The sequence below is a fragment of the Leucoraja erinacea genome, chromosome 12 (assembly GCF_028641065.1).
Source record: "Leucoraja erinacea ecotype New England chromosome 12, Leri_hhj_1, whole genome shotgun sequence".
Lineage (NCBI taxonomy): Eukaryota > Metazoa > Chordata > Chondrichthyes > Rajiformes > Rajidae > Leucoraja > Leucoraja erinaceus.
Window position 1 is genome coordinate 29,774,644 of NC_073388.1, and position 27,784 is coordinate 29,802,427.

At 41.7% G+C, this 27,784-nt stretch overlaps 1 long non-coding RNA gene across 1 annotated transcript in view; it reads right to left on the minus strand.

Moving 5' to 3' along the window:
• Positions 1 to 9,591: 9,591 nt before the first annotated feature.
• The window catches only part of LOC129702233 (uncharacterized), a 29,843-nt gene continuing 11,650 nt past the window's right edge, over positions 9,592 to 27,784 (minus strand). Inside the window, exons 2-4 of the long non-coding RNA XR_008724346.1 lie at positions 15,430 to 15,565; positions 13,342 to 13,419; positions 9,592 to 11,833 (exon numbers count right to left, since the gene is read on the minus strand). This is a non-coding gene — a long non-coding RNA (uncharacterized LOC129702233). The remainder of the gene's footprint in view (positions 11,834 to 13,341; positions 13,420 to 15,429; positions 15,566 to 27,784) is intronic.

Here is a 27,784-nt window from a genome sequence, read left to right on the forward strand (position 1 = left end):
GAGGACATAGGTTGAAGATGAGGAGGTAAGATTTAATAAGAATCTGAGGGGTAACTTTTCACACAAAGGATGGTGGGTCTATGGAACGAGCTGCCAGAGGAAGAGGTTGAGGCAGGGACAATCACAATGTTTGAGAAACATTTAGACAGGTACATGGTAGGCCACGTTTCGAGGGATAGGGGCCAAACGCAGGCAGGTGGGACAAGTATAGATGGGACATATTGGTCAGTGTGAGCAAGTTGGGCCGAAGGGCCTGTTTCCACATTGAATGACTCTATGACTCTCTGATGTTGATGGGAATTCAGTAAGTCACATAATTCATAGATGTGGTACTCAGTAGCAGGAGGAAAGGTCCCAAATTTAGCTTGGTTAGATTTTAGTTTAGAGATACAGCGCAGAAACTGTTCCACTGTGCTGACCAGTGATCTCCGCACACTAAAGGGCCTGTCCCACTGTACGAGGTAATTCAAGAGTTCTCCCGAGTTTCCCCTGATTCGAACTCGGAGAATTACGGTAATAGCCGGTAATAGCCAGCTGCTAAGAGACCTCCCAAGCTCCGACGTACCCGCTACGTACATTCAGGGCCGGATTTAGATGAAGAGAGGCCCTAAGCTATTTCACTTTTGAGCCCCCCCCCCCCCCCCCCCCTCCCAATCCCCCACCTCCACGACTAGTCAAGTCGTCAAGTTTATTCGTCACATACGCATACGAGATGTGCAGTGAAATGAAAAGTGGCAATGCTTGCGGATTATGCAAAAAAACTACAAAACAGAATGGAACAGAATCACATATTCACATATTCACATATTATATATTTGTGGAAGGAAAAAAGAGAAAAAAAACAGCAATTTTAAAAAGACACCACACAACAGTATATTGGTACAGTAAGTTAGTCCCTGGTGAGATAGGAGTTTACAGTCCTAATGGACTTTAGGAAGAAGCTCCTTCTCATCCTCTCCGTTTTCACAGCATGGCACCGGAGGCGTTTGCCTGACCGTAGCAGCTGGAACAGTCTGTTGCTGGGGTGGAATCTTGTTGGCCCTAGATTTGCTGCCCCATGATCTTGTTGGCCCTAGAGTTGCACCTTTTGATGTATAGTTCCTGCTGGGGGGCGAGTGAAGTTCCCATAATGAGTTCGGTCGAATGCACTACTGTCTGCAGAGCCTTCTTGTCCTGGGCAGAGCAGTTCCCAAACCAAATTGTGATGTTTCCGGACAAGATGCTTTCCACAACCACTAAGTAGAAGCACTGGAGGATCATCAGAGACACTCCCCATTTATCTTCAATGGTGTGTACGTCCTCGGATGTTGTGCACTGCTAAAGTCCACTATCAGCTCCTTAGTTTTATTGACATTCAAGAGGAGGCTGATGTCTTGACACCAGAGTGCCAGATCAGACATTTCCTCCTGGTAGGCCTTCACATCATTATCAGAGATCAGGCCCACCACCACAGTGTCATCAGCAAACGTGATTATAGAGTTGGAGCTGAACCTAGCCACACAGTCATGTGTGTACAGGGAGTACAGTAGGGGGCTGAGGACGCAACCCTGGGGGGGATCCTGTGCTAAGGGTGAGGGACTTTGACGTATTTCCTCCCATCTTGACTACCTGGGGCCTGGCGGTGAGAAAGTCCAGGACCCAGGCACACAGGGGGTGTTGAGCCCCAATTCCAGCAGCTTCTCAGGAAGTCTCGTGGGGATTATCATGCTGAAGGCTGAACTGAAGCCCATGAACTGCATCTTCACATAGCCCCCTTCTAGCTGTCAAGATGAGAGAGAGCGGTGTGCAGAACCTGGGAGACCGCATCGTCCGTGGATCTGTTTGGACAGTATGTAAATTGTAGCGGGTCTATGTTGTGAGGGAGGAAGGTGCAGATGTGTTTCTTGACCAGCCTTTCAAAGCATTTTGTGACCTACCGAGGTGAGGGCCATTCAGCGAAGCTGGGGAGGCATTTTTTGTACAGGTACAATGATGGACCTTTTGAAGCATGCATGGGCCACGGACATGGCCAGGGAGAGATTGAATATTGTAGTGCGCACCGGAGCTAGCTGCGTATCACAAGACTTAAGTACTCGCCCCGAGATGCCATCTGGGCCTACAGCTTTCCTTGTGTTCACCCGTGTCAGGGCCCACCTCACGTCGAGCTCGGACAATGAGATTTTTTGCACATCCCCAGCGATGGACCTCCTTTCAGCTTCGTTAGCCAGCATGCTAGCGGTGTTGTCGTTAGCCGGCAAACCTGGGGTGATGTTGCCCAACTCAAAACAAGCATAGAAGGAGGTCAGGTCATCAGCTAGGGCCGTGCCAGCACTTCCGGTTGAGGGGGGGCTGCTTTGGTAGTTGGTTACATCCGTAGCCCCTGCCACAGACGTCTGTTGTCCTGCTGCTCCATCTGTGACTCCATCTGAGGACCATGACTACCCAACAGTGACAGTGTGACACTTTAAGATCCTACTGTATGTTGTTATTAAACAATTGGTTTAAAAATACATATTGGATTAATCGCGGAGCGGGCGATGCCTTACCTGGGTCGCCGTTTGAAGATCTGGAATGTTGGGCCTGCTGCTTCAATATCATGGAGCTGTGGTTTGCAAAGCTCCCAGCCTCTGGTCGCGCTGATTTCAATATCGCAGAGCCTTGGGATCCTTTTGCCAGGGGCCGCCAGCGTGAATCTCCACCCAGCTCAGCCTGTGGACTTCGGGACCGCGAACTCTGGTAGGAAATGGCCAATTCGGAAGTTCAAGCCGTTGAGAATATTCTCCTGTTCCGACATTGGATGGTGACCTCCAAATTTAATTGTACCAATGGCCATGAGGGGGGGTCCAAGAGGAGGGGGTCCATTGGAGACAGGAAAAGGGATCATCAATGGGGGCGAGGACTCCTTCGCATGGAAGAATGGTGTGAGGCGGAGGCGACGGAACAAGACCTCCAAATCGCGGCGGGCGCGGAACTCATTGAGGTGGGGTCGGAGGGGGACAAAGGTGAGGCCTCTGCTGAGGACAGACCGTTCGATATCTGAGAGGGGGAGGTTAGGGGGGATGGTGAACACACGGCAGGGATGGGGGTTGGGGACAGAGGAAGTCCGGTGAGTGGACTGAGGTCGAGGCGATGTCCGATGGGGGGGTGGTGGGTGGTCAGGGGGTAGGGGGGTATGAGGACTGTAGTGTGGGTGGGGAAGAGCTGGGGTCACATGGTTTGAGGGGAATGGGGAAGACCCAGTGGAACAGCCACTGGGCCTGCTGTTACCAGGGTTAGGGGGACAAGCACTAGGACCCAGCGCAGTCAAACCCGGGGGAGTGGGAGTCTGCAGCGTGGAAACTTCAGGCATCTCCACAACAAATATAAACCTCACCTGCATTTTAATCCTGTCACACACAACCAAAGTCTCCGGAATCGCAAGCAGCGCACCACTGATGGTAGGGTTTGTGACAACTCCACTGTGTCAGAAGTTTTATACACCTTGGTGGAGCTGGCCGAGGCCCCCCTAGATCTCAAGGCCCTAAGTTTAAGCTTTTCTAGCTTATACGTAAATCCGGCCCTGCGTACTTTCTACGTACTTACCACAAGTTTGATTTTTTATTAAACTCGGGAGAGCTCTTGGGTAAACTCGTAGAGTGGGACAGGCCCTTAACACTATCCTGCACATAATAGGAACAATTTACAATTTTACCAAAGACAATTAACCTACGAAACCTATGTGTCTTTCGAGTAGGTTGAAGCAGGGTGGTCTCAATTATCTTTGCTGAAGGCTCAGTTCCTGATAGCCAATGGAAGCATGGCAAAAGACCAACAACTAATTCTCCTCAGAACAACATGGTCCAGTTTGCTTTTGTCTGGCAATGTTTCTGATGTTGTTCCAAGGTCCATCACTGGTGAGTCATAAAACAACCAGAACACAAGGAATGACAAATTGAAACTTGATTTCTAAATAAACAGAGTAATGTGCTAAAAGCAATGTTTTTAATACTATTTAAACCTACAGTTACACCAACATTTGTTTTTTTTTACACCTTTAAGTTCCCAACAGAGGGACATCATATAAACAAACAATGTATGATTCTTAGTCCTTATATTAAGGCCTGAGTAGGAATCTGAATATACCGAATATATTGAAGAATATTGTTTCCTTGCATAGGGACATTAACCAAGGTGTAAAATCTACAGAACAGAATGTTTGAAATGTTATCCAAATCCAGTTTGGAAGATGGATTGTTTTGGAAAAGTGAGGGGAAAGCAGTGTTACAAAATAAGATGGATTGTGACATGAGATGCATTTTGTCAAGTTAAGAAAATCATTTAGGAAATTAGGGTTCACCATCATTTGTAGAATTAAGTAACCTAATAGAGTCCTTTTATGTCCAATAGTAATTTTCTGGAACATGTTACGAGGACTTATGTTTCCAGTTACTTCTCTACTTGTTTTACATATTTGCAAGGCCTTATTCTGTTTACTTAATAATTTAATTTGCAATAATTTGGCCCCTGGTCCATTATGTGAGTTGTGATTTTGCTGCACTTCTTCTTAATGTGCTGTCATGCTAATGTGTTTGGTGATCAGTTAATAACCCCCCATAAAATACAGAGTTTGAGCACTTTGGCTTCCTTTCTGTCTTGGTACCACATTGTGGATCCAAATCATTAAAAATCTCAGGCTTCAGATAAATTTATGGGTAATTGCTGCCGTTCTGAGATGTCCAGATGGTGACAAAAAGGTTTTGTTCATGACTTGTTAAACTGTGTGGCAAATCACCCACAATAGAACACCACTAAATTCAAAATTTACATTCGACTTCATTACATGTAATTGTCAGGGGTGCCTGCTTTTAGCTCTCAGTTGACATTTTGCTGAATTGAACTGATAATCATTCATTGGGGAAAATCTGAGGATGCATAAAGAGACATTTTCCCTATTGTTATTGGCCTCTGTAGCTCATTTTACAAAAGAAAAGAAAAACATCAACTATTTGCAGTGTTTGGTACAAAGATTTAAGTCTGAATACCAAAGAAACACAGTTAACACAAGGAATTATAATAGGAAGAAATAGAAATGTATTCTGACGTGAAATTAAGTGAAAAACACATGAAGTAAAAAATACATTTTCTGAGTGTCAAGCTGAATTTTGATTAAAATGCAACAGAGGGCTGACATGAAGTCATCTGTCTGTGCAAGTGAAGCTTACTTAAAGCTGTATAGTAAGATGCTAACAGGAAATAGCCAAAGAAGGAGATGTGATTACGTGCATTTTGAATTTCTTTACCTTTTTGAAACTGAGAAAGCTGCAGTTGTTTCCCATTGGTACTCACAATGCCACAGCTGTGTCTATCCTTTGGTAAGTCATTAGAAGAGATGACATGTGTATCTTCACAGAACTGGAACCCAGGGAAAACTAGACAGATGCTATAGCATAAATCAGATCTTAACAATAATGTAATGTCTCAAGAGGTAGTAGGAACTCTTTTATTAAAGGTTACCAAACCAGGACTTGCATAAAATGTATGCAAGCTTCTAACTACATTTAAGTTGATTATCTCCATCTGAAAAAGCAAAATGCTTTATATGTATTCACAATTCCAAAGGCCCAATGTAAATTAGATTGATCCTAACCTTACTTTAGAATGTAGGTCAGAGTGAACAAGCTTGTTGATATGAGGGACTTTGTCAGGTTAAAATATAAAATTTATGAGACAAGACATATAGATATGTATAATTCTCAGAATATTAAACAGTTAAATTAAAATTTCAAAGCTCACATCACATGGGTATTCTAACAAATACATTTTTGGGGGAAGTGTCCTTTTAAGGACAATACTTCTTTTCACAAAACTCATAATCTCTTTTTTGTCAATTAATGTGATTATCAATGGTTAAAAAGTATACCCTAAACCAGTCAAGAAAAAGTTATGCATTGTCCCCTGCTTCCAAAGACAGTCCTATTGAAATGAATGGAATGACTTTCAGGAACAAATGACAATGTAATGTTATAGTTACGTGGAATGATTAATAGCTGAATAATTTATAGGTAAAAGTTCCGTCATGCTGTAATTATATCAACTAAGAATTTTATTTGGCAAAGAAAAAAAGTGTAAATTCCCAAAGTACAGCACAATAAATCATAACTTTAAAAATGTCTTCTATATTATTAAGTGACGTAACAATCAAATTTCACACAAACAATGACTGAGATGTTTATTCATATCTTGGCTCCAACCCTCTTACAAGAAGTCAGCTGTTTTTTATATATCATTTACTCTATATCTAGGTTACGCCTGTTTAAAGCATTTTCGGAGAAATTAGGTGATTAGAACTGCATGTATTGTTCGTGGCCACATTTTAATTGCAATGATTATTCTGACTCGGAGTAATTTAAAGAGATTTCCCTGAACAGGTCACAGCCCTGCTGTCTTAGGTTTCAACTACATGGTATCAACACCCTACCTCTTGTCCACAATTATACAAACCGTAGCTACTGCTCAAATATCCTGTCCACTTATCACTGCCATCTGAGTGCCCTATATACACTAATTAAAACTTCCAATGGCTGTCGATTGCATGTCCCACACTCCCATATTTCCCCCTTATTCCCTTTATCATGTACACCGGTAGGCGGCGCGGCTCTGGCCAGCAGCGGCCTCTGCAGCCTGTCCGCGTTTTTATTATTTTTTGTCTGTGTTTTAATGTCGTTTTTGTTATTTTATGTTGGGGTGTGTGTGTGGGGGGGGGGGGGGGTGGGGTGGGAGGGGGGGGGAAACTTTTTGAATCTCTCCCTGCACTGGAGACCCGACCTTTTCTCGTCGGGTCTCAGGTGTCGTTGAGGCCGCAACGAGGAGCGGCCTCCAACGGGAAGAAGCCGGGGACTCTGGTGCCGACTCACCGTTGCCGTCGCGGAGCTGGCCGAGTCCGGAGCGGGTGGAGCGGTGGAGGAGCGCTGCTGCTGCTGCTGTCGTTGCTGCTGCTGCTGCTGCTGCTGCTGCTGCTGCTACCGGAGAGTCGGAGGCTCCAACGACAGGTCTGGCGGACGGCGGCACCGGGAGCCCGCGGCTCCCTGGAGAGAGACCGCTTTTCGGGGCTCCTGCAACGGCGAATTCTCCCGCCCGAGTTGCGGGGTTGAAGAGCTCCTGGAGCGGGGCCTACATCACTGCCCCGCGCGGCTGGAATGGCCGCGGACTCTGCGAGCGCACACCGGGGGCTCCAACACCAAGACCCGGTGTGCGACCTCGCACCACCCGGCGTGGCTTCAATGGCCGCGGGACAATCGCCATCGCCAGCCGGGGGCTATGACTTTGACTCTGACATCGGGGGGGGGGAGAGTGCAGTGCAGAGATAAGTTTATTTGGCCTTCCATCACAGCTATGTGATGGATGTTTATGTAAAATGTAATTATGTTGTGTCTGGGGTCTATTTGTGTGTAATGTATGGCTGCAGAAACGGCATTTCGTTTGGACCTCCAGGGGTCCAAATGACAATTAAATTGACTCTTGACTCTCTTGACTCTCTTGACTCTCTTGACTTATTCACCACTCTCAAGTTGCTAGCCATCTATCACATGTGTCCTTCTGCCTGTCCATGATCATCTGCTACCCCGCTCCCAAACTATCAGCCTCTGTCAGAAAACCCTTAGTTGTGATCCTGATCCTTGATTTCTTTTGCAAGCTCTATAATGGTGCATAACAGAAAGGAAACACCTTCCCTTGCATAATAATGAAAGCACCTCTGTGAGCACTAGTAAATGTCTGGATCCAGATGGGTTTCATGATTATCCAGTAGTGTCATGGTTATCATTAGTTCTTCAGGAGGATTCTCTCAAACTTCTACAGAACGATAAAATGTATTCTGAGGGCTGCATATCAGCCTGGTATGGCAGGTGCTCTACTCTTGATTGCCTGAACATGCAGAGAGTGGTGAACACAGCCCAGTCCATCATGGGCTCGTAATATCCTCGCATCCAGTCCATCTTCACAGTGCGTTGCATCAGGAAGGCTTGAAGTATTAGTAAGGATGCCTGCCACCCTGGCCATTCCCTTTACTCACTTCTACCTTCTGGGAGAAGATGCAGGAGCTTGAAACCTTGAACGTTTAGTTTAGTTTAGTTTAGTTTATAGTCACATGTACTGAGGTACAGTGAACAGCATTTGTTGCATGCTAACCAGCGGGAAGACAATACATGATTACAATCAAGGCATTCACATGATAAAGGGAATAATGTCGAGATTTAACAATGGCTTTTTCCCATTGCTATAAGATTGGCTAATGAACGACCTCATTCACACCCTAATCCTGGTGTATTTTACAATAAATTAAACTAAGTATCTACCAGATTAACTAGTTGACAAAACAAAAAGATAAGGTAAGAATCTAGTCGTATAATATTCATAATTGCATTGCACTGATGTAAAAAGCAAACACAGATTTTGACGTTTTTTGTTAATCATTCTCAATTTTAAAAGGGGCTGTACTTAGTTGATATAGTTAATTGATTGCTGCACCATTTGCCTTACATCTTGGCACCATTGTCTTCAACTACTGATAGTGCCTGACCTACCAAGATGAAAAATGCAGCTTTTTTCATATGTTTTGAACTCAAATAAATATTTATGGCAGTTTAAATGTGACACTGCTTACAGAACTGAACTGTAATATGCTGCTAATTGGGAAATATAAATATATTTAATTTAATTATTCAAGTAATGTTTTCTCATTCTCCACAAGATGTATGCTGTTTAGTCAACTGTGATAATAAATGTTCTGAAAATAGTTTGCAAAACAGAATACATTGATAAATGATGGCCTGGTAAAACTGAGAGTGCTTTATTTTTACAACTGATTCCAATTACATTTCTGCCTATTGCTTCCTATTATCTATTGTTTTGCATTAACAATAGAGAACAAAGTTTAGCACAGGGTTTATTTGTCACCTTTCCCTCAACCATGTCACAACTGTTATGTAATCGTGTGAATGATTTCTTCAACGAGCATTAATCCTACATATTATTATTTATCAGCTACAGGAATGAGGGCATAAAACATTTTTTATTTAAAGATACTGAACTTTGGACTCTCCAAAAGAAAGTTAAGCGTGGTTTAATTTGGCAAGGGCAATGGGAAATATGGATGAGTGGTCCATTTGAAGTTTGCCTTTGAATGGTTGATTACAGAACATAATTTCAACAGTGGGGTGATTGGGGGGATGGGGGGGTGGGGGGAAGGGGGAGAGGGGGTCATATCTATTCCATTCATCAGAAGAAGTGTTCAAGATATAACAAAGTCTGTTCAGGATGAAAATAAATTAAAAGTTAAAACGAGAATCATTTCTACATTCCTTCACCATGAACAAATTAAAATAAAATTGTGCAATTCTCATTTTTCATGGTTGGAAATAATAAGAAACTTCTATCTGAATAGTACAGTAGATTATGAAACTGAATGTTTCAATGAGACCAAGATAACTATACATGAGAAATAACCCAGGCGTGACAACTGTCAACATTAATAGGGTTGCATTCAAATTTCATTACATGTGGTTGAGTGTAAGAAAACGCTGTGAGGAAAGAACAGTCCATTCTCTGATTTGAAAGAGAAACCTAATGTTCTTAGGCTTGGAAGTTAAAATATTTAAGCTACTTTCTCAAATTATACATGAAATGTCTCTTTTAATATGGATCCTCCTTCAATTTGCAAAACTAAAGCATGAACAGGAAAGAGATTCTGTATGTATCACTGCACCAGCTCTGATTCAAATATTGACACAGACAGAAATTGACATATATGCATCAAAACTTAAAACATTGCAATGTGGTTGAAAACATGCATGGATTTATTGCTCCCAAATTTATTTGCTTTGGAGAAATATGTTTTTGTAATTTTTTATAGTTCTAGGCAAAGAAGGCTTGTATGATACACTGTAGCACCTTTGATCAGCATAAGGGATCTTTATAGCCAATTTACATCCTGCAGGTGACAGAATCTGCAATGAAATAGATGATTAGGTAATCTGTTTTAGATTTGATTGAGGGAGAAATGTCAAGTGGGACCACAGGAGAAATCAGCTGATGATCTTCAAACAGTGCCATGGGATCTTTTAGATCAGACTGGGCCTTGGTAAACAATTCCATCAAAGGATGGAAATTCCAACAACAAAATTAATGAAAATCTGTGAAAGATCAAAGGTTCAAAGGGACAAAGGTATTTTATTGTCACGTACCAATGTAGGTACAGTGAAACTCACTTTACCATACAGACATACTAAAAAAAAAGACACACAGCTACATAAAAGTTAACATGGGGATTGCTCATATTCCTCACTGTGATGGAAGCCAATAAAGTCTAATCTTCTTCATTCTTTATTCTCCTGCGGTCGGGGCAGGCGAACCATCCGCAGTCGGGGTGATCGAAGCTCCCTCAGTCAGCGATCAAAGCCCCCGCGTAGGGGCGGTCAAAGCTCCCGTGATCGGGACATTCGAAGCTCCTGCGGCCTGGAGCTCCCAAATGTTAAAATCTGTAGGCTCCCGCGGTTGGAACTCCAAGGTCGATCCCCGACAGGGACCGCCAGCTCCACAATGGTAATACCGCAGGCTCCCCTGGTTAGAGCTCACAAAGTCAAAGATCTACCCAGCAAGAGGTCTACCCAGCTCCTCGATGTTAGGCCGCAGTGCGGATGGAGATATGATATGGAAAGAAAATCTAATCTCCGTCGAGGTAAGAGATTAAAAAAAGTTTCCCCCAAACCCCCACCCTCCACATAAAACAAAGCTAAAGAACACTAAAACATACATGTAACACATACTAAAAACAACAAAGAGAGAAAAGGACGAGACAGACTATTGGCCAAACAGCCATTATCATCAAAGATAAAATTCAGATTTTGTTTGACCAAAATGGCTTCTCATGCTTCATTTTTCCAAATAACGAGGATTGCTAACAGTTTCACCTTAATCTGACTGCAAATTCATCACTATTGAAACACATTAAGCTATTTTCAGTATTTATGCACTCGTTAAAAAATAAGTGAGGGAAATCTGATGAGCTAGACCTTTCAGCATTGTGGTATATGTAATATTGATTGTGAACAAGATTTGTTACTTAGTCTGTCAGCCTTATAAGCATGTGATATGTACAACTGTGTCTAGAAAGTTCCAAAAGCAAAATGTAAAGAGCCCTTGAATAAACAATACACGCTTCCCTTGAACTCTGTCTGCCTCGTGTGTATGAATTTATAACTCTATATTGGATTTTGTTAGCAATTAAGAATAAACTGACCAAACATGCAGGAGGGACCATGAGTAAACACCAATTCCACTTCTCAAGTCCAACCCTCTAAGAAAACTTTTTTCATGTAAATAGCTTATGAATTATATTTGTGCTCACATCACTTGAAGAATAGAAAAGCTGATTAAACAAATTCATGAGTCTGAAGTAAAAAACAGTGCAACTAACCTTCATTCATTATAACATTGTCTGTTCTTACATAGATCCATTATATCACAGAAGCAGAACAGCCAATTGGACCATTTGCTGAAGGAGTCAACCAACAAGTTTCACTTCCCAGTTTATTTTCCTTCTAATATGCTTTATTTTCATTTTCCTCCTTTTTTATATACTCCATTTTTTTAATGACTCCTGAATATGCTTCCTCTACCAATTCAGGAAGTGTATTCCAGATCATCACAACTTACTACTTAATTTTCTTCATCTTCATGTTGCTTCTGTGTTTTGTGATTTAACATTTAATCTGTGCTCTTCTTTTTACAGGCTTTCTGTTGCAGGAAACTGCTTTCTGCTTATTTTCCTTATTCTCCTTCTCCTTGAACATTTATTTCAAGTCACCCTTAACTTATGCTGCATTTGAAAAAAAAATCATCTTTTAAGGTCATTCCACATAATTGAACATTGTTAGGAAAATTGTAGTAAATCTAGATTAGATATAGATATGCCATTTATTGTCACTATACATGTACAATGAAATTAAAAGCTGCTCGTACTCAGTGCATACATATAATTTAGTATATAATTTATTAACACTCGAGGTGCTCTCGTCCATGCTGGAAGAAACAGTTTGCTTGATTGACGTCTCATTCATCATTCCAAAAGTTAATTCGTTTCACTTCCCCATTTGCAAAATATACTGCAATTATTTGCCTTGACTGCTGCAGCAATTATTCCAAACTGGTAGCTTCTAGCACCAAGCGGAAGTGTATGGGGTCAACACAACCTGCAGATTCCCCTCTATCTCTCATATCATGCTGACCTCGAACCATAGAGTCATAGCGTTATACAGCACAGCAACAGGCATTTCTGCTTAACTAGTCTATGCTGATGAAATTGCCTCAGCTAGTTTAATTTGCCATTTGCCTGTGTTGGGCAAATATATTGCCATGTTTTCCTCATTGCAGGGCATAAATCATGAAACTTCCAGACCAGCCATGCAAGGCAGGCACTTTCATGGCGAAGGACTGCAGCAGTTCAAAAGGATGGCTCAATGGCTCTTTTTCAAGGTAGTGATGGAAAACAAACATCAGCCTTCCCGTCATTATCTACATCTAGAAAATTGAACTTTTGTATGTCAAGACGGTATGATATTTTTCTGAGATAATCGTAGCCAGCACTGCACATAATGCTCCATCAAGAAACCTGCATGAATTTTGTAGCATTTAGCACAGCATGCTTGCTCTTATACTAACTGACCTGATTATAAAATGTTGGATCCTATATTCTTTGTATTACAGCGTACTCAACTTGTCCTGCCACTTATATTTTATGTACTTCCACCTCAAGACTTCTATTTCTGCATGTTCTTTAATAGTACATTTAGTTTATATTGCTAAATGCCTTATTTAATTTATATCTGGCACATTTGTAGTCATCAAATTAATATCAAGATAATATGATCCCATTTTACATGAAACTCTGTAACAATAGATTCTCACTTTGTCCATATCAAGTTTCCCCCCCAAGATAATATTGTAGTTTTGTAACAATTGGAAGGTAAATAAGCATAACATTTGCATCCGTTGTGCTGCATTACCTCCTTGTCTCAGCAGAGAAGCGTATCCTAATGAGCACATGAATTATGATTACCATGAAAACCATGACACGAGTGCAAAATTTTAATTGTTGTATCATGCTTAAAGCATTTGAAATTGTGGCATGTGGTATAGACTATAAAGTGGTTATCTCATTCACATGAATTATTATTATTACTGAAACTAATTATCATCACATTGACGGATGTATAAGTTGCCTCAAATATGAATATTCTTGCATTTTACAAAAGTTGCTGGTCAGTACCTACATCAAGCTGCTGATATGGAAATCGCTGAGATAGGGATCGGCTGTTTGTGACTTACCAGGTAACCAAGTCTGCAAATGTAGAGTTTTCCAAAATGGATGGTATGGCCAGATTGCCTGGAGCTTGCTCAAGTTTGCTAAGAATGAAAACCACTGATTAATCCTTGCAAAGCCAGGGGAAGCACATTAAAGGACAATTACACGCTGTTTTTCAGTGCTGAGCGTTAGACCTATGAGTGTTAGTTCTAACACAACAGTAATCAATTTCTACCACCAAAATCAGCAGTGATAGGATAAATAACCTTTTCTGGACATTGTTACACCCTATACTGTGTCAAGATCTCTACATTATGTGGTTTCACTGACAAACGTGAAGGAGATATCTGATATTTCTAAATTATGTGTCTTGATCCATGCACAATATTTATTTGATAAAAGATCACATAAGCTATGCTATTCAGATTTACCCCCCCCCCCCCCCCCCCCCCCCAATTTTGGCCGCCAATCCTATCTGTAGGATCTTCAAAATACTGCTGCTTCATATAAATTCGTACAAGTGAAGAATATGAATCAGAAATGAATTTCCAAAGGGGCCTCAGCAAAAATGATCTACCCTAAGCTCTGACATGATGAATAAGAGTGTGTACGTATGCATGTGTGCCTGTGTGCGCAACTGTCAGTGTGTACGTGTGTCGGCTTGTGTGCTCATGTGTGTGTGTGTATATCTGTATGTGTGCCTGTGTGCATGCGCGTGTATGTGGCATGCGTGTCTATTTGTTTGCTTGCACAACTATGAAAATACTGTATGCCATACAGATTTGATTACTACTAAATTCATTAGTACTTTTTATTAAGAAGGAATTAATACCAAGGAATTATAGAATAAATGTAAGGCACAATTTACAGCAAATTGCTTCAGATTCAACAAATCTATTAGCTCAGTTTAAAATATATAGAAATCGAAATATTCATAATAGTTTGTGAAGTGCTCTGATGTGCTGAACATCTTAAAGGTAGACCAATGTCTTGCACACACAATAGTCAATCTCTAACTGATGCATTACTCTCTGCAAATTATATCCTTTCTTTGTAGTCCCAACAATCCATTTTTGTATTCCTTAATGACTGTGTTACCCATTTGTAATTACAGGAGATTGCCATTGAATTACTCATCTGAAGAAGGGTCTCGACCCGAAACGTCACCCATTCCTTCTCTCCAAAGATGCTGCCTGTCCCGCTGAGTTACTCCAGCATTTTGTGTCTTTCTTATTACCATTAAATTGTTGAGTTCAAAGATTGGAGTCCTTAAATCAAGGAATTGTCAATCGACAATTATAGTGGAACAGGCAAGATTCCTAGCTCAACAATTTTTTCACAGTAGATTCTATTTCTCCTGTCACCACCAGGAGAGGTTTAAATTATATCTTCGTTATTGGTCGTAGATTATTAACGGGGAGATTTAAAAATTTGATCAGAAGAAATGTTAATATAATTTTATATAACAGCTATTTCAAAGGATGAAATAAATATGCATGGAATCAATGTGCAGAATCACAGCTAACTATCAGACTGTGATTATTAGACATGTTCTACAAGCAGTAGAGGTTATCTAGAGTAGGGATGAAGTAATTTTGACTTTGAAGCACAGTTAGTTGATTAGAGGGACGGGCATACAGAAGAAAGGATAATTGGGTATTGCCTGGAGAGATCAAAGACAACTTGCACTCTTCACGATTACATATGCTGACTGCATATTGGAATTATATTTTGATCCCACATAGCCTGTAGCTAAACTTGCTCAGACAGGTTGCGAGAGAATGTTAAAATCAATTGCCTAACCTAAAGAATAAAGTCACAAACTGACTGAGATATATAACCTGCCAGAAGTAACCCTAAAACCACAGGTAGCATGGCCAAGCTTCAAACCCTATATGTTGTTAATAAGTTTCTTCAATCAAATTAATATCACTTTTATGCAGTTATGTTACATATCCTACAAATAGCAGTTTTTAACAGAAGCTGCACTTTACTGAAACAGGTGTCGGGCACACGTTTTTATTCAAATATCAATCCATCAAAGGTTCAATAAATTCCACTGTCCAGGATTTACAGCACCATGTGATGAAAAGCAGAATTCCTGAACTTACTTAGCGCTGGTGGGTATAGTGTCTTTCAGAGGACCTTCCACGATTTACACTGTGTAATCTGTTCTCAGATCTGTAGCTTTTAAAACCTCAGCCTGAGTTTGTGACTCCATTGGTTTCATTTGGGATTATGGAACAGCTGGGAATAAAAGAAAGGGAAAGCTAAGTTATTTTTATTTAATCATTTTGCCTTCAAAAGAATGTTTTAGCTGATTTTATTTTTTCAATCTTTGTGTCAGATTTAATAGTTTGGAAACATTTTTGTACCTAAATAATATTCAGAAACATTCTCCTTTGTTTACAGAGTTGTGATGATAGTGTTGATGATGTAGTTGACAGTTTGGTACAAAATAATTCAAAGTTCTATGTAAATGTCTCTCCTGTATGTCTAGCAGGCAATACGAAGAACAAAACCTGGACACATTAGATCTTCCAATTGCTTGAAAACAACTGAACATTCTTGCACTTTCCAACCTTCCATAATTATGCATGTTCATAACTCTTGAACACTTCTTCAACTTACCTTTAACTAAAGAAAAATACTAAGAAAATTCTCCCCAAACCTTTTAAAAATACTAACTCTGATACCGTAGCATCATAGACTGATGCAGCATAGCAGGAGACTATTAGCTCTATCATGGCAATCGATGAGTGGGAGTCCCAGTCCTTTAGTTTCCTCATTGAAGTGACAAAAGGAGATTGATGAAGGTAGGGCAGTGGGTGTCGTATACATGGATTTTAGTTAAGCTTTTGATAAGGTCCCTTATGCTAGGTTGATCCAGAAGATTAAGATGTACGGGATTCATGATGACATAATATATTCAGAACTGGCTTATCCAAAGAAGATTGTTATTGGAAGGTAGATATTGTGGCTGGAGGTCTGTCAACAGTGGACTTCAGCAGGCATCTATGTTGGGATCTCTGCTGGTTGAATGTTGGGAGGGAGTCTACAGTTAATGGCAAGACCCTTAACAGTATTGTTGTGCAGAGGAATCTTGGAGACCCGGTTCATAGATCACTAAAGGTGGCAGCACTAGTAGATAGTGTGGTAAATTAGGTGTATGGAATGCTTTCTTTCATTGCTAGGGCCATTGAATATAAGAGTCAGGATGTTATGATGCAGCTTTATAGAACTTTGGTTAGGCCACATCTGGAGAATTGCGGGCACTTCTGGTCCCCCATTACAGGAAAGATGTGGAGGCTTTGCAGAGGGTGCAGCTGAGGTTTACCAGAATGCTGCCTGGATTAGAGGGTTTCAGCAACAACGAGAAGTTGGATAGATTTGGATTATGTTTTCCTGGGACGTCGGAGGTTAAATGAAGATGTGATGGAAATATATACAATTATAAAAGGCATAGTTAGGGTAAACACTCAGATCCCAGAGTAGAATTGCTTAAAGGGCCTGTCTCACAATGCAAGTTCACCCAAGAGATGACCACAGATAGCACAATGGGCTAAGAGTTCGGCTGGCGACCGGAAGGTAGCCGGTTCAAATCCCGCTTGGAGTGCATACTGTCGTTGTGTCCTTGGGGCAAGACACTTCACCCACCTTTGCCTGTGTGTAATGTAATGTAATTATGTGAAGCACTTTGGGGTCAATGCAAGTTGGCTGAAAATGTGCTATATAAATAAGATTATTATTATTATTATTATTAAGAGCTCTCCCGAGTTTAAAAAAAATTAAACTCGTGATAAATACATAGAATGTACGTAGCGGGTACGTGGGAGCCCGTGGATGTCTCCTAGCGGCTCGTAATGCTAACGGTAGGTACTCGGGAAATGTGGAAACTCGTGAAGTTTTTTCAACAGTGTGAAAAATTTCCAGGAGTAAAAAAACACTCGTGATGAGGTACCACGGGATTGATTTTTGTTTTAAACTCCGGCGAGCTCTTGGGTGAATTTGCATTGTGGGACAGGCCCATTACACTAGAGCACACAGCTTTAAGGTGAGAGGGGGAAAGTTTAATGGGGATGTGCAGGTCAAGTCTTTTTACATAGAAAGTGGTGGGAGCCTGGAATGCCTTGCCAGGGTTGGTAGTGGAGGCAGACACAATAGTGGTGCTTAAGAAGCTTTTAAATAAGCACTTGAAAGTGTAGGGAATAGAAGGGTATGGATCATGTGGAAGCCAATGAGATCAATTTAACTAGGCATCATGGGCCCAACATTTTGAGCTGTAGGGCTTATTCCTGTGCTGTACTTCTACAGTCTATGTTGACATTAAGAGTCTTCCTTAATTCTGAACAGATGAGTCTGAACAACTAAGTCATCCAATATATCACTGCATTCCTATGCTGATGATTATATTTCAGTGTTGGGTTTCTTTTTATTAATTATCTGCTTTTTACTTATTTTCAATTCTTTCTGAATGTATTTTGACTTCTGTTTCCACATGTCTGTGATCATGTAAGACAGTTTCAAATATTGAAAAAGCATTCTGACTGCATAAGCTAGATCCTAAGGCATCTTGAGAAGGAGGATGTAAAAAGGATATTTTCTCTATCTTTACTTAGTTCAAAATAACGGGTCGCCTATTTGGCAGAGACAAAGCTATTTTCTTTCTGAGAGTGTGTGGAATTTTCTTTCTCAATGGTTGTTGGAAACAAATCTTAAAATATTTTTAAGGGAGGTAAATAGATTATTGATGTCCAAGGTTTCCATGAAGGAATGGGTGTAGAGAACTCAGATTACATTCAGATCAATTGAGATATTGTAAACTGGCAGATCAGAGCCAGTGACTGGCTCATGCTCTTGCTCTTAATTTATGTTTGCAACAACATCAGGTTGGCTCTTGGGCAGGACATCACTTTCGGCCGTTTGTAGCCTAGTGTCTACTTCACTGTGTGCAGCTGGATTGATGTACCCCTGCCTGTTACTGCTACTAATATGAACTCTTGTATCTGTTTATACCTGCAGCTCACCAACCTTATTTGCCAAGCTCCTTGCATTTACACACACACATTGCAAATTCTTTGAGGTCTGCCTTACTGCCTCTCCCTGTTTGGTCCCTCATGTTTTTGAACAACTCTATTCCATTGTGTCTTGGCCCTTTCATTTATTTGTGCTTCTTGTATTCACGTTTTATTTAGTGCTCCTTCCCCTTTCCAGTTAATGCAGAACGGATTAAATTATTGTTATTGTAAAGGGAACACATTTCAGAATACCTGACCAATTTAATTGCACCAAGAACTCTCAATTGAATAATTCCACTAAATGGATAAATCTTAGAAACAATGTTTACAGAATTAATTAGTTTCATGGATGTTTAGCTCTGGTTTTGGCTTTTTTTCTCCCCATGTGCAAATCTGTAATTGGAAAACATTGGCATTAATAACACCCTTTAAGGCCCCATTAAGGTAATGTGCTCAACTAAAGGGACTAAATACATTATGCAATTGATTTTACAAATACATTACTGTGCATTACAAGTTGTTAAAGCATTATCACACTTTCCAGTATGTGATTGTGAACAATGCATCATATTAATTTAATGATAATATATGGCAATATTTTAATATCCCATGTCCAGCCATCAATGCAATCTATTTTCATGGTTCATAAGTTCTAGGAGCAGAATTAAGCCATTTTGCCCATCAAGTCTACTCCGCCATTCAATCATGGTAGATCTATCTTTCCCTCTCAACCCCATTGTCCTGTCTTCTCCCCATAACTCCTGATACCCTTACCAATCAAGTATCTGTCAATCTCCACCTTAACAATATCCATTGACTTGTCCTGGCAATGAATTCTACAGATTCACCACCCTCTGAATAAAGAAAATCCTCCTCTTCTCCTTTCTAATGTTTTTTTTTCCTTTCTATCCTGGAAACAAGATGTCTTACCACAAGGAAAAGAGATTAGCGAAGAAGTTTGTTTTCCGTTATGCACACCAAATGTGTGACGTGGAAGTGTGTTCACCCTGAACAATCCCCTTCTGAATATCAGTTCCATTCATTTCATCTGGGAGCAGGAAGAAGGTTTGTGGTGGAATATTGTGAGGGTTATTTCAACAGACATATTGTCAAATAATCCTGCCTACTCAACATTGGATTGAATATTATATTGGCAGAGGTGGACACCCAGAGAGAGAATCAGTGCACAGGATACACCCCACCCATCAATTTTGAAAGCAGAAGACCTCACCTGATTACTGAGAAGCAACACTGGTCTCCTTCATCCTGGTAGGGATTGCTTTTCCGGAAGATGCTGATGTTGTTTTTTAAAATTGGTATTCATGAAGCTATTTTACAGAATTACCATCATTAGTGCATGATGACAGAAGCCAGTGCTGCTGCCCACATCCCTTTGTGTGTGCAAGCGTCCTGCACATGGTCTGAGGTTCTATTAGGTGTTGTGCTGGCTGTAGAGTCTCAATTGTATTATACATCGAATTTACAGAGCTCCATTAAATGCACAACAAAAAGTACTTCTCTTGCAAAGCTCTTTACCAGTCACATTCCTGGCCAATTTAATTGTTGTACTAGTTATTAGTCTTTTCAAATATCTGTGTCATTAAAAATCTGTCATGAAAATAATATATTTTTCAACATCTGAAACTATCAAAGCCATTAGATAAATTCCAGAATGCCTGACAGTCTCTTATCATTTAAAAGTCCCATTTTCTGGTCTAATTTGCACATGCAAATTACTTTTAATTAGTGTAAGTCTATTATGTCTTATCCCCAAAAGTATCATAAATATAGCTGCAAAAGTCAGACTTGTGGGGTTTGCTTCCCTGAAACAAGATTACCTTCTACTTAACCTATTTTGTATATGTAAATTAGGACTAATTAGCACATAAATTATTATGTGATTTCTGGTAGTATAATGAATATAACCTCTGCCTCCGTAAAAATTGGGCTTGCGTTTTCAGTCATATTTATGTTTAAAATTAAAATAGAGCTTTATTAAAATTAAAATAGTCCTTGGGGATGCCAGGGCATGCTCTGTCTACCATTCTACAGAAAGGGAGCAGGAATGACTGCAACAAGAATCTCCATGTAGAAAGATCCTGATCACAGTCCATTTAAGAACGTACTCACCAGCAGAGAAAAGACTTCCCAGAGCTGCAGCGAATGAGTCCAGAGTCAAGAATATTTGTTATATACATCGGATTTGAGCCAAACAATCATATTTGCACTGCAGTTTTACTGACACTTGGGATGCGACAATAGTTACACTATACAATAAATTATCAGTTATTCTAAAGGAACTGGATCATGATAGTGCACAAACCAAAGTCTCTTAAGCAACCATAATAGTACAAAGTTCAGAGTGGTTCACTGCTGAGGTTGGGTTGTGGTTCGGGTTGTCATTGTGGTATAAAAATGTGATTGTTAATGGGAAGAAGCTTTCAAGAAGCTCGAGATAACAGCTCTTAGGCTCTTTTTATCAATGGCCACGGTGGGAGGAGAACGTGAACGTGATCAAACTTCAAACGGTAAATTCTCGCTTAATCTTTATATTATCATGGAGAATGTTTTGTTGCCTAATACCCCTGTCCCACTTAGGAAACCTGAACGGAAACCTCTGGAGACTTTGCGCCCCATCCAAGGTTTCCGTGCGGTTCCCGGAGGTTTTTGTCAGTCTCCCTACCAGCTTCCACTACCTGCAACCTCCGGCAACCACCTGCAACCTCCGGGAACTGCACGGAAACCTTGGGTGGGGCGCAAAGTCTCCAGAGGTTTCCGTTCAGGTTTCCTAAGCGGGACAGGGGTATTAGGCAACAAAACCTTCTCCATGAAAATAGAAAGATTAAACGAGAACTTACCGTTTTAAATTTGATCTTTATTTTATGAGAAGTTGAAGTGAGGGATTACGTGAAGAGCCCGCCAGCCCGCATGTGCGTCAATCTTCAGAGCAGCTGTATGAAACCACAGACGAGTTGCTGACCTAAGCTATAGGAAGATTAACGAGCTATGATCTTTATGAGAATAAGGTTGGGAGTGGAGGGCACGTAATCTCTCACTTCAACTTCTCATAAAATAAAGATCAAACTTCAAATGGTAAGTTCTTGTTTAATCTTTCTATTTTATTTCGAAGTCATGTGAGTGACTACGTGAAGATTTCAAAGCTCTGTGGTTTCATGCAGTGACGCAATCTGTGTGTGAAACATTTAAACAGATAAACCATTAATGGTAGGAAAAAAAAAAGTTATTAACATCATGATGCTAACTTGCATACATGGCCGTTGTTCTTAAATGGACCGTAGTCCCAATAGACTGTTGAGTTAGACAATAACTCATGCAACATTGTGCATAACACTATCTGCAAATATCCAGACATATTCCACCCAATTTTATAATTTATTAACCTGCACTATGCAAACCTCATGCTGTATGATGAAAGGGAAATCCATTCTATTGGCTGCTAATGAGCCATCGGCAATATGTTGAGACTATGGAATAACAAAATTATTATCTTCCATTTCATAAGCACTAGCAAATGAGTGCACTTGTATACCTAATGACATCCCTGATCTCTGCTCTGGTGGGTATGCTATCAACATCAAATGTACACAATCCTGCTCATTTGCTTATGAGATTATTTCTATAACAAGCTACCCTAATGTCAGTATGTTGTAGAGACTAAGCCAGAGATTGAGTAAAAGCTGTGTTTTTTATGCTGAGGTCAGTTGCTGAAAGCATAATCATCTTAAGATACTGGTCCCTTTAGGAAAATTAGAGGAATATTTACATAACTATTTACTGATATACATCACACATTCCAATGAGTGTAGGCATAACGTTAGAGAATAATGGGTGAATAACCAATCATTTATGTCCCACTTATGGTACTACAGAAATGATAATGCAGCACAAGCAATGTCAACTGTGCTATCACATAAAAGCTTCTCTAGGCTCAAACTAGAAACCATACAAACCTCTGTTACTTCCATTTAAAATTGACTCACATATGTTGTTCACAAGCTTCTCATACAATCGTGCAGAGCTAGCTGCCCGAGAAGACAGGCTGTCCCAGCCTTCTTTCGTGACTGAGTAAATAAGAGTTGCTCCAGTCGCTTACCATGGTGTGATTGAATAAGCAAATTGATACTGTTAAATTTCATGTTGCCTTATTTGTAATGTCGCAAAAGATATCTATCGATAACACATGTTTTATCAGCTGCAATTTTGCATATTACCTGAAACTCGATGTCATAATGCCCTTTCATCTGAAAAGGGCAGCATAGGCTATCACCACTAGCTTTGTTATCAAAACAGCAGAATCTGTGCCTTATGTGTGTAGATATGACAGAGTATGCAATTATAAGATCGATTCACTGTGTCAGTAAAATTGCAGAAACCCAATCATCCATCTTAAACTGGGTAAGTAAACCCACAATCTGATTAGCCTAATGCTAAACCGATTCGGCCTGCACCATATTACTGTAATCTTGAGAAGTATCAGAAATATTTCTGATACTTCTCAAGATTACAGTAATATGGTGCAGGCTGAATCGGTTTAGCTAGTCCTTGGCCAGACCAATTATCCTCGGATGAGTTGTCACTGATTGCACTCAGAACTGCTGTTCCTCTCTTGATCCTACGGACGGAATTTTTTTTTGGCTTTCCTACCCGCAGAAGATGCATTATCTAGTTATTCATACATATCGCTGATAATATATAATCAGCAGCTAATGACTAGAGTTGAAACCACAGTCTCCCTTCGATGTTGGAATACGAGTTCCCTGTCAACTCTTGACTAAGAGTCACCATAAATACTGAGCGTTTTCCTTCAGAGTGATTAGTATAATGCAAGGCTGAATCAGGAATTACCTCGCAGTCCTTTGACTGAAACCACATGTCTAAGTCGGCAGAGTGCACAACACAATCTCTTCGATCCGCCACTCAATCAGAAATACTGGTATTGAGAGCCTATGGATTATTATAAATACATTGTTGATTCACAACATGAACCTGCAGGTCAAATCAAGTTATGTTATATGCCAGACGAGCTTCCTGCTGGTAACTACCTGTCCCAGCGAGGATGGCAATGATGATTCCAATGAACCAGTAATTCTACTAACTGAAGAGAAATAAACAATTTGTTGTAAAAAAAACGACTTTATTCTACTGAGCAGTCTGATAACCTCAAACACAGATGATGAAGCAGTGCTACCCTGGTCACTATGACTCCTGTGGCCAGCCAGTTCCATGATGGTCTACCCTGATCCAGGGTAACCAAACTGTTCCTACTTGGAACTTAAAGAGGTTACTATGCAAGGCACACTGCCAATGTCTCTACATCAACCTGATCTATCCCAGAGACAGTGAAAATGACTAGACAGCCCATGCTGGCAGTAAACCCAACCTGGGCTGACAGACTGCTCAATTTCGGAGTTTATGGAGGTTAATAACGAGACCTTACTTACCAGCGTCTCTAACCTCGGGTCGATTTTCTTTGTTGGAGCTTCAGCGAAGTTCCTTATGCAGACCCTGTCTATCATGCTTGTCATTTCTGTTAGATAGCTGATGCCGCTGGCCAGCTGATTACATTAGATTTGTTTATTTCATTTCCCTGCTGTCATACATATAATAAAAAATGACAAAAACACACAATCAACACAAATTTAACATCCACCACAGTAAGTTCACCAAACTCACTGTGGTGGAAGGCAAAATCTTAAAGTCTCTGTCTCTTCCCTCTTTGTTCTCCCTCCGAGCCGAGGTGGTCCAGGCTCCAGATGTTGTGACCCCACTGGGTGATGGTAAATCTTGCGGCTCAACCTTGCTCCACGAACGGGCAGGTTCAAACTGTGGGTGGTCGCTGCCGCCGCAACAGCTCCGAGGCCGAGTCGGGTCTCCGCTGCCACCGCCACGTTTTCGGGGCCGAGTTGGGTCTCTGTTGCTGCTGCCGCCGCCACCGCCACCACAGCTCTGAGGCCGAGTCGGGTCTCCGCTGCCGCCGCTACCGCCATCACAGCTCCGGGGCCGAGTCGGATCTCCGCTGCTGCTGTTGCTGCCGCCACAGCTCCGGTGCTGAGTCGGGACTCCGCTGCCTCTGCCGCTGCCGCTGCCACCGCCGCTACAGCTCCGAGGCCGGGTCGGGTCTCCGCTGCCGCTGCCGCTGCTGCCACCGCTACAGCTCTGAGGCCAAGTCGGGTCTCCGCTGCCACTGCCGCAGCTACATCTCCGGGGCCGAGTCGGGTCTCCGCTGCAGCTGCTGCCGCCGCCACAGCTCCGAGGCCGAGTCGGGTCTCCGCCATTGGGTCTCAGCGCAGACGGAGACAGGGACGGGGAATACGACAGAAAAAAGTTGCATCCCCCGAAGTAAGAGATCAAAATATGTTTCTCCCATCCCACCCACGCACATACACAACTTAATAAAACAAAATTAACTAAAACATGACAAAGGAACAAAAAGAAAGAAAACAAAAACCAGATGAACTGCAAGTGGGCCGCAGCTGTTAAGCCAGCGCTGCTATCTTGCTCCTCTTGTAGTGGCTTGTCCGTCCCCGAGGGAACAGCAATTTTAGAGGCAAGAGCACACAGATCTTCCTTATTCGATTGTCGCACATCATGCATTAAAGCATGGGATCCCGGCACATAGTCATGTTCGGGGTCATGTTTGGAGTCAGTCCATACTGATCTCTGACACTCTCTTAGGGTGGGAGAAAAAATTGCACCCTGAACCAGGCATTGCCATATGCGTATGCCTCGGACTCTCTGTGCATGCTTTCATAACACCGAGCATATTTTGTGACACCATCTCTGATAGTCTTTCGGGTGGGAGGAATATACCAACCCTGAAACCAGGGGCAGCTACCGGCATATGACTTGAACTGCCTGTGCATGCTTCCGTAATACGGAGCATAATATATATGGCTCCATCTCCATCACGTCATACATCCACGTGGTAGGATTTATGCAACCCTGAACCAGGAGCTGCCTCCGGCACATGTGCATATATAGTTTGGCACCATCTCCATCACTCCGTTCATCCAAGTGGGAGGAAAAATTGCAACCCTGAACCAGGAGCTGCTTCAGGCATATGTGCATATATTTTTGGCACCATCTCCACTACACCTTTCATCCGAGTGGGAGGAAAATTGCAACCCTGAACCAGGAGCTGCTGCCTGACATGCCTTCATAACATGGAGCATTTTGTGTTACCATTCGATTCATCAGATGTTCTAATTGAGACAAACGCCCAATCACATCTGCCATAGATGTCCCAAGACTTGGCTATGACTTTGCCCCGACTTGGGGTTGTCAGGCTGCTCCCTTCAGCAGCTAAACCGGGACTAGCTGCAGATTGGTGCTCTGCAGATCGGTATCATCATTTACCAAACAGATTGCACCTGCTAGTGACTCTGAGTCCTTGCTCCCTCTGGAGCCAACCGAGTATTACAGGGAAGGACTGGAGTGCCTCTGGCCCCCATATGCCAGACAGAGTGGAAAAAATACTGCAACCCTGACAGGTGTTGTCATAGGCAATTACGTTTATATGGTTAAAAGAAGCCTATCCTTATTACATCAGAGAATCAACTACTTTATCGATATGCATATAGTTGGAGTCTATTGTAAAAGAATCTTCAATAGTCTCCTTTAGTGAGCGGAAATTATCATGACACCACCAGGTGTAGCTCCCACAGGTGTCTGATAGGCACAGCTCAAACAAAGCTTCCTAAGCCAGGAGCTCTGGACTGCAATGGCAAGTCCAATTTCACTACACCATTGGCGTAAGTGATAATAAATGTCCTTTGTAATTATCATATAAAACATAAACTTTATTGGCATGATAAAACATATTGTTATATTGCCAAAGAATTAAACATGACTTTAGAATGCTATCGACTACGATAGTCACAAACGTGACCGAGTGGCAACTGTTATTAATGCCAACTATATTACAGCCACCCAAAAATAAAGTATACACTATATGCTATGTTTAAAATTGTTTGGTGTTACGGCAGCTGAGTTTACCTAAGCGGTAGCTCTTGGCCGCGGCTATTTATAAAACTCACCGGCTGCTGGAAACCTCCTGCAGTGATAATAGACCTTGCAGCCGGCAGCCGCAATTTATGAATTCTAGCTCCTTACGGAGCTCCACGGCTGCCTCAAACTCTGGCTGCTTGCTCCCGTATGGAGCTCTGATGCCGGCAGCTGCAATAATTTATCCCAGCCGGCAGTCTCCAATTTCAGTCGCCTGCTGTCGTGCAGAGCTATAACGGCAACAGCCATAATCCGAGCTCCTATGGAGCCCTAAGGCGGTCTCCAACTCCCGTAGAGAGCTGGAACTGCGGCGTAATTTTTTTTTCTTGCTCTAGATCCTATTGAGCTTCCACAGCGGCCCAAACCTATGGCCGCCTCCATAGCTACTCTCGGCACGCTATAGAATGACCCGGTGAAAATTGACTTACCTGGCAGATGTGAAGCGCATGCGGGCTGGCGGGCTCTTCACATAGTCACTCACGTGACTTCGAAATAAAATTGTCAACACTAGTGCTCCACACAGTTGCATTCTCAGCCCTTTAGATTACGAACATTTTTAGAAAAAGTAAGATTCATAATCTGCTGATGGCTAGATCTCTGGCATTTAGGACTGGGGATCCAGAGACACATATGAAGTCCAGGTACTATCTCCTGAAGGCGGCCATAAGGCAAAGAAACAATCTATGATAAGCGGGAGTCACAGACGGTAGCTCAATAACTGTGGCAGAGTTGGCACAACATCACCCATGACAACTCACAAATGTTTCAGTTTCAGTTTTAGTATAGTTTATGGTCACATGAACAGGTGCATCTGTTGCATGCAATCCAGTCAGCTGAAAGACAATACATGATTACAATTGAGCCATTTGCAGTGCATAGATAGATGATAAGGGAATAACGTTTAGTACAAGGTAAAGCCAGCAAAGTCCGATCAAGGTCAGTCCGAGGGTCACCAAAGAGGTAGTTAGTAGTTCAGCACAGCTCTCTGGTTGTGGTAGGATGATTCAGTTGCCTGATAACAGCTGATAAAACACTGTTCCTGAATCTGGAGGTGTGCGTTTTCACCCTTCTATACCTATTGCCTGATGGGAGACGGGAAAAGAGGGAGTGGTCAGGGTGTGACTCATCCTTGATTAAGCTGCTGGCCTTGCCGAGGCAGCGTGAGCTATAAATGGCGTCAATAGAATGGGGGATTGGTTTATGTGATAGTCTGGGCATCTCTACTTCGGCGCTGTCAATGAAAGCTGGGGCATGTGTACCGCTTCGCTTCCTGAAGTCAATCACTATCTCCTTTTTCTGAGTAGAATAAGTACCAATGATGCATCGCTTCTGGATGAGCATGCTTTGAAAGGGCAAACAATGACACACCTACAAGAGCATCCAAAGTTCCTGGTGACTCTGTGAGGCCTCTGAGGCCAATGTC